At 35.8% G+C, this 7,500-nt stretch overlaps 2 protein-coding genes across 5 annotated transcripts in view; one reads left to right on the top strand and one right to left on the bottom strand.

Moving 5' to 3' along the window:
- The window catches only part of CDase (neutral ceramidase), a 255,835-nt gene that overhangs the window by 219,353 nt on the left and 28,982 nt on the right, over window positions 1–7,500 (top strand). The window lies entirely within an intron of this gene.
- The window catches only part of LOC137638717 (prolyl 4-hydroxylase subunit alpha-1-like), a 200,162-nt gene that overhangs the window by 182,858 nt on the left and 9,804 nt on the right, over window positions 1–7,500 (bottom strand). The window contains exon 1 of one of the 2 annotated variants that reach the window (XM_068371042.1): window positions 256–491. The exons of the other annotated variant lie outside the window; for it this stretch is intronic. The gene's annotated coding sequence lies outside the window, so the exon portion shown is untranslated. Of the gene's footprint in view, window positions 1–255; window positions 492–7,500 lie in introns of those variants that run through there. 2 annotated transcript variants of the gene reach the window in all.

The raw sequence follows: 7,500 nt of genomic DNA, 5'->3' as shown, positions 1-7,500 counted from the left end.
AAATTATTAACGCACCTTTATTATCCTGCTGCATGGCCACTTAATATGAGGATTAACGTTTTTTACCGATATTCCTGAACACTGGCAAGTTGCAACCCACCCAGGAATTATTATAACAGTCCATGATTATCTATTGATTCAGTCAGCAGAGAAGTTTCACATGAAGCACTATCGAAAACGATTATTGAATTTACCGTTTGCCAATTCTACAAATCACTCACATAATTAAAACATTACGAAACATGTTATACTTACAGAATCACCGGCAGGTGGAAGTGGACTCGACATGCACTCTGTTTAGTATAGTTATCTTCAACTTTTCTCTCTATCTGCAACTTTCCTTTAAGGGACAAGGTACCAAAAGTACAAAGGCAGAGCAAGAACTGGATAATTCTAAGAGTAAACGGTGCCTCCGACGTGTCACCCCAGGGCAGACAGTAACGACAGACAAACGAACGAACCGAACTTTCTCGACCCGGAGGGTATGATGAAGGGATCCTTTCTGCTTGCCTCTCATCTACGCCTTGGGACAGAAAGGCCGGCCGATTCTCTATTTAATTTGAATGCTAATTAATAATCGAAGTCATTGACATACAGCATACTAACGGCGGTGCTCTGAGAGTAATAGACATCTGGATATATAAATCTGGTTGGTATATCATAATGAAAAACGATTACAGAGTTCCACTTTTCGTACATTTGGCAAGGGGGTTTCTCATGTAAACAACCAAGTCTGGTCGGGTCACCGACATTTTTTTCCAGCTGAACAAGTACAGATTATTTCCCTATTACAGCTTTTGCGATACAGCAGAGCTGTAATGTAATAAGGTTACAGTGTCTGGTGTAACATTTGACACTTGTTTCAGCTTTCCGAACCTAACTAAGGCAGGAGAAGAAGGGATGATGATGATGAGGGTCGCATGGTAGTGCAATCCCACACCCCTCACTCCATGCCACAAGTCACGTTGCCCAAAGAGTAGGATTCGATCCCTCTATCCTATTTCGCTCTGGTTTGTTAAGATATAACTCAAATTCATTAAGACACCACTACAGGCAGCACTAACTACTAAACTTTTAAAGGATACGACTTTATTTTATAAAAAAAATAGTTATTTTCATTCAAAAAAACCCGAGTACAGTTTTAATCTGTTTGCCAGATGCTGGGCACCACGACCTCTCGGCCTTGGCAGAGACTTTGAGCTATAAATTTACGGCAATCTTATAATACAATTGACTTAGATATGTCTCTATAAAACATTTAAAATCCGATTAACTAAATAATAAATCAAGAATTGCTCTAACTAAACCATTTAAAAATTTACCAAGAATAGAAAAGAGGTTGGAAAAAAAATATCTTCCCAGAAAATGGGATGTGGGGAAAAAAATCAATCAAGGAACATGGGAGAAAATAAGATAGCTCTTCGACCCAAAGATAGCACAGACAGGAGGAAATGACGTTGTCTGACTGTCTTGTTCTTATGGGGTGTGTGTGTGTGTGTGCGAGTGCATTTGAGCGTTCGAAGTTAGGCTTTATGAAGGGACAGGATAAGAAGGGGGGGGGGTGCGAAGTCTGCTGTAAATGCCGAACAGAGGAGGGTGAGGAACTGATGCAATAACCTTTGGGTCTCTCTCTCTCTCTCTCTCTCTCTCTCTCTCTCTCTCTCTCTCTCTCTCTCTAAGACCATAGCCACGTCAACAAATTATTTTCTCTCCATGACATGATATTCTCTCTCTCTCTCTCTCTCTCTCTCTCTCTCAAGCCACGTCCACAAATGATTCTCTCCATGACTACATGATATACACATCTGTCTCTCTCTTACTTAGAACCTAGCCACGTCAACAAATTCTCTCTCTCTCTCTCTCTCTCTCTCTCTCTCTCTCTCTCTCTCTCTCTCTCTCTTTCTCATATATATATATATATATATATATATATATATATATATATATATATATATATATATATATATATATATATATATATATATATATATATATATATATAGAACCAAGTATCGTTGACAAATGAGGCGTGAGTATCATTGCCAACCAGAACGACATAGGATAACACCCGACCTTTTGCCACGTTTCACTCAGGAATTTCTCCAATACGACTCAAGGATGACCTTTCACGGGATCTTCTTCAATATAAACTAGTGCCACTAATAGCTTGGCCTTGGGAGTATAAAGAAAGTTCTAGGCCTATCAAGGTATCTTGGTGGACGTTACATAAAGGTCTAAATGTTTCCAAATCAAGGTCTATATTAGACCTATGTTCGAAATAATGTCCAGTTCTAGTTTCGTAAACGTATGAGCAGATTTGAAAGATGTGTACGTGGAGCTATGTGTATATGATTACTCTAGCAGAGGTTTCCTATAGCTTTCTTATACGTCATTGTTACAGTGAACATCCATGATTTCACATGAGCTCAGCTCACACTACATATACCGCAATAAGAGAGAGAGAGAGAGAGAGAGAGAGAGAGAGAGAGAGAGAGAGAGAGAGAGAGAGAGAGAGAGAGAGGCAAAATAAAATGAGCAACTATTTCTTGAATATAATATACACATTCTCACTTCACAGTTCATGCGTGTGTCCATACTAATATTTTTCGTTTATTAGGAAATGTACTTTTATAATTATATTTTTTAATGAAAATAACTAAGAGCGAGAGGAACACCGATAATGCAGATTTATGTTGTTTCAATAAGATAGCTACAAATGAGCTCATAAAATCTGAACATTAAAGATGATCAAGTCTGCACTTACATATATTATGCAAGTATGCACATGAATAACCGGTGAAATATTTGAATGTAGGGTTTAAAGGCCACTCATGAATGGCAAAAACAAGGGACAGTGACATTATCCTATCAAGCAGGACAATATCCCAGAAACTGAATATATACATATGATCAACGCCCAAGCCAACTCTCCACCCAAGCTAAAACCAGATAGGGCCAGGCAATGGCTGCTTATGACTGAGCAGATAAACACATAGGCTCCCCCAAACCCCCCATCCTTAGCTCACAATAGCAGTGAGGTTGCAGCGACCAAAACTAAAATATTTTAAGAACAGTAACACCATTAAAATAAATATTTCATATATAAACTATAAAAAAATGAGGAAGAAAGATAATAGAACAGTATGCCAGAATGTACCCTCAAGCAACAGAGCAAAACAAACACAAAATGTCATTATTATTATTACTTGCTAAGCTACAACCCTAGTAGGAAAAAACAGGATGTTATAAGCCCAGGGGCTCCAACAAGGAAAATAGCCTAGAGGAATGGAAACAAGGAAAAATAAATCTTTTAAGAAGAGTAACAACATTAAAATAAACATCTACTAAATAAATTATATAAAACTAACAAAAGAGGAAGAGAAACAAGACAGAACAGCGGACCCAAGTATACCCTCAAGCCAGAGAACTCTAACCCAGGACAGTGGAAGACCATGGTACAGAGGCTATGGCACTACCCAAGACTTAGAACAGAATATACCTAAAAAACAACACTAGTAACACGACGACAGTAACAAATAAACAATTCCAGTCAGCAAGATGCTTCTATTTATGGGGGAATAATGACTTGGCCTACCTAAACCGCCGGAGACCGGGTGTCTCCCTCCTCCATTACTCGAGGTTGGAGGAGCACGTACGCCTCACCGAAAATGATGAGTGGGGAAAATACTGTTTTAAGTACCTCAATTTTTCCTTTTACTATATACTTTTAATAGTTCTTTCCTCCTAAGATTAATGGAGAGAATGAGATCTACGTACAGTACATAAAGAATATATGATTTTGAACTGACTATAACTAGGCGGATGATCCCAGGTAGAACCTTGAAATTGCACTATGAGTAAGACAGGACACGCGAACGAACTGGTTATTTTGTAATGTCTGCAAAGGGATAAATATTTTGCGAAATTAGATAAAATTTAATCTAATAGACTTAAATCCCTTGTACTTTCCTTTACAACTATATAAATCATGAGATATTTTACTCATCGTAAATGATAAAATTTCCTTTTGATTTTAGTCATGACTTTTACTCTGATTTAAATAACTTGATTCAAATCAAACCCCCTCAACATCCGGATCTCAGTATTGATAATGTTTCTTTAACTTTGTATGACTTTTTCAAAATTTCAGGTGTGATTCTAGACAGCAAATTTACTTTTGAGAAACACATTAGGTCTGTGTCTTCTTCAATTGCACAAAAAAATGGCTTATTGAGAAAGTCTTACAAGATTTTTGGTGATCAATCTATTCTGAAGAAGTGTTTTAATTCTTTCATTCTACTTTGTTTTGAGTATTGTTCTCCTGTCTGGTGTCCAGCTGCTGATTCTCATCTTAATTTGTTGGACAGAAATTTACGGTCTATTAAATTTCTTATTCCTGATCTAGATATTAATCTTTGGCACCGTCGTTCAATTAGTTCATTATGCATCTTGCATAAGGTTTTTCGTCAGATCTCCCTGGACAATTCTATCCTGTTCGTAATACAATGCAGGCAGTTAATTCTAATAGCCAGGCCTTCTCCATCATGAAGCTCAATACTACACTGTATTCTAGAAGTTTTATTCTAGCTGTTACCAAGTTGTGGAATGATCTTCCTAATAGGGTAGTTGAATCAGTAGAACTTCAAAAGTTCAAAGTTGCAGCAAATGTTTTCATTTGACCAGGCTGACATAAGTCTTTTTATAGTTTATGTATGACATATCTGTTTTGACGTTGTTACTGTTTTTATAATGATTTATTGTTAATTTGTTCTCATCATTTATTTCCCTATTTCCTTTTCTCACTGGGCTATTTTTTCATAATGGAGCCCTTGGCCTTATAGCATCTTGCTTTTCCAACTAGGGTTGTAGCTTGGCTAGTAGTATAATAATAATAATATATATATATATATATATATATATATATATATATATATATATATATATATATATATACATACATACATATATTTGTCCATTTATCACACTCAAAGAGCTATGGACAAATAATAAAAGACGAGAAAACAATAAGAGACAAAAAGAACTACATGGATACGAAAGCAAAGTAAAGTAGAGGATATTCCAACATGTAAGAAAAAGAAATGGACATTGGCAGGACACATCATGAGAATGATAGAGAATAGATAGACATTAAGAATAACAGAATGGGTCCCTAGAGATTGCAAAAAAAAAAAAAAGCAGGAGAAAGAGACGACGAAGAATTGACAAACTAAGAAAGTTTACGGATGTGGACTGGCATAGAAACACCATAAACAGACGTTATGCAGTGAACTAGTAACCGGTGATGTTCGTTTAAAGCCGGGTTTAAGCCCCCCTGACACTTGCACGCATTCGTGGCACGCACTGGCACGCATTGATGCGCGAACTCGCGTGAACGAGCCGTGAAAATGTCGTGAACAGTGCGGAAACTCGCGTGCCAGAGCGTACCAATGCGTGCCATGCGGGCCCAAAACTTTGAAATGTTTAAAGTTTGTGGCACGCATTGGCACGCACTAAATGGCCGTGAACGATGCGCCAACTGGAGTGAACTGGAGTGAACAGTGAGGGAACTGGCGTGAACTGGAGTGAACTGGAGTGAACGATGCGGGAAGTGGCGTGAACTTTATAATGAAGAGAAACAAAAAGGAAACGAAAATATTAATGAAAATGAAAGAAAAATAAACCTAGTAAATTTTTATATTTGCTGTTTTAATGTGAAAAAAAAATGATATCTTATTTCAAACTATTTCTATAACTTTATAATGAAGAGAAACAAAAAGGAAACGAAAAAATTAATGAAAAGGAAAGAAAAATAAACCTAATAAATTTTTATATTTGCTGTTTTAATGTGAAACAAAATTATATCTTAAAAATTCAAACTATTTCTATAACTTTATAATGAAGAGAAACAAAAAGGAAACGAAAAAATTAATGAAAAGGAAAGAAAAATAAGCCTAATAAATTTTCATATTTGCTGTTTTAATGTGAAACAAAATTATATCTTAAAAATTCAAACTATTTCTATAACTTTATAATGAAGAGAAACAAAAAGGAAACGAAAAAATTAATGAAAAGGAAAGAAAAATAAGCCTAATAAATTTTCATATTTGCTGTTTTAATGTGAAAAAAAATTATATCTTATTTCAAACTATTTTTATAACTTTATAATGAAGAGAAACAAAAAGGAAACGAAAAAAATAATGAAAAGGAAAGAAAAATAAACCTAATAAATTTTTATATTTGCTGTTTTAATGTGAAAAAAAAATTATATCTTATTTCAAACTATTTTTATAACTTTATAATGAAGAGAAACAAAAGGGAAACGAAAAAATTGATGAAAAGGAAAGAAAAATAAACCTAATAAATTTTTATATTTGCTGTTTGAATGTAAAAATAAAATGATGTCTTATTTCAAACTATTTCTATAACTTTATAATGAAGAGAAACAAAAAGGAAACGAAAAAAATAATGAAAAGGAAAGAAAAATAAACCTAATAATTGTTTATATTTGCTGTTTGAATGTAAATATAAAATGATGTCTTATTTCATGCACACACTTATTTTCCTCTATTACCAATCAAGACCCAAAACTTTTGTTTTGAATAAAAATGAACTGAAAAATAAACCCAAGAAATTTTTAAGTTTGCTGTTTGAATGTAAAAATAAAATGATGTTTTATTTCATCAACATACTTATTCTTCTTTATTACCTTAAAATGAAGGGCAAAACAAATTTTTTCTGTTTGCAGTTTTAATGTAAAAATAAAATGATTTCTTATTTCAACACACTTTTTTCTCTATTACCTTAAAATCAACAGCCTAAAAACTTTTCATGTTTGCTGCTTTTAATGTTAAAATAAAATGCTTTCTTAATACTTGTACATATTTCATGTCTGCTATTTATATGTAAATCAAATGCTTTTTTATTGAAACTAAAATAAAGGGCAACAAAAAATACAAACGAAAAAGATACGTTTCTTCTCCTCAATGCAATGGTGTCTCTGACAGAAAGCATTGTTGTCTCTTCCGAACCCAATCCAAGAATGTCCTCGGGTTGGAGAAGCCCCGTTTTTATATGGAGTGGCCAATTCGTGAACTGGCGTGAACTGGCGTGACCAATGCGGAAACGATGCGGAATGATGAGTGAACTCGCGTGAACGTGTCGTGAACGATGCGCGAACTACGCGTGCCAATTCGTGCCATCGCGTGAACGTCGCGTGAACGTCGCGTGAACGATGCGCGAACTGGAGTGAACTGGTCGTGAACAGTGCGCGAAAAACACCAGTGCGTGCCAAAAAGTGGCACGCACTGGCGCGCATCAATGCGTGCCAGTGCGTGGCAAAAATGCGCGCAAGTGTCAGGGGGGCTTTACACGGTCGACCTTGCCTTCTGCAAGACACGGGCTCTTGCGATGGCGGCCCGTGAAATACAATAAGATCTATCAAAAACCGTAACGTTCCCCCCCCCCCCCCAGTCAAAATAGCAACCGCACTTTCTCCCGCGG

The sequence above is a fragment of the Palaemon carinicauda genome, chromosome 3 (assembly GCF_036898095.1).
Source record: "Palaemon carinicauda isolate YSFRI2023 chromosome 3, ASM3689809v2, whole genome shotgun sequence".
Taxonomy (NCBI): Eukaryota; Metazoa; Arthropoda; class Malacostraca; order Decapoda; family Palaemonidae; genus Palaemon; species Palaemon carinicauda.
The sequence above is the reverse complement of the archived record's forward strand: the minus strand, read 5'-3'. Positions and strand labels throughout refer to the sequence as shown.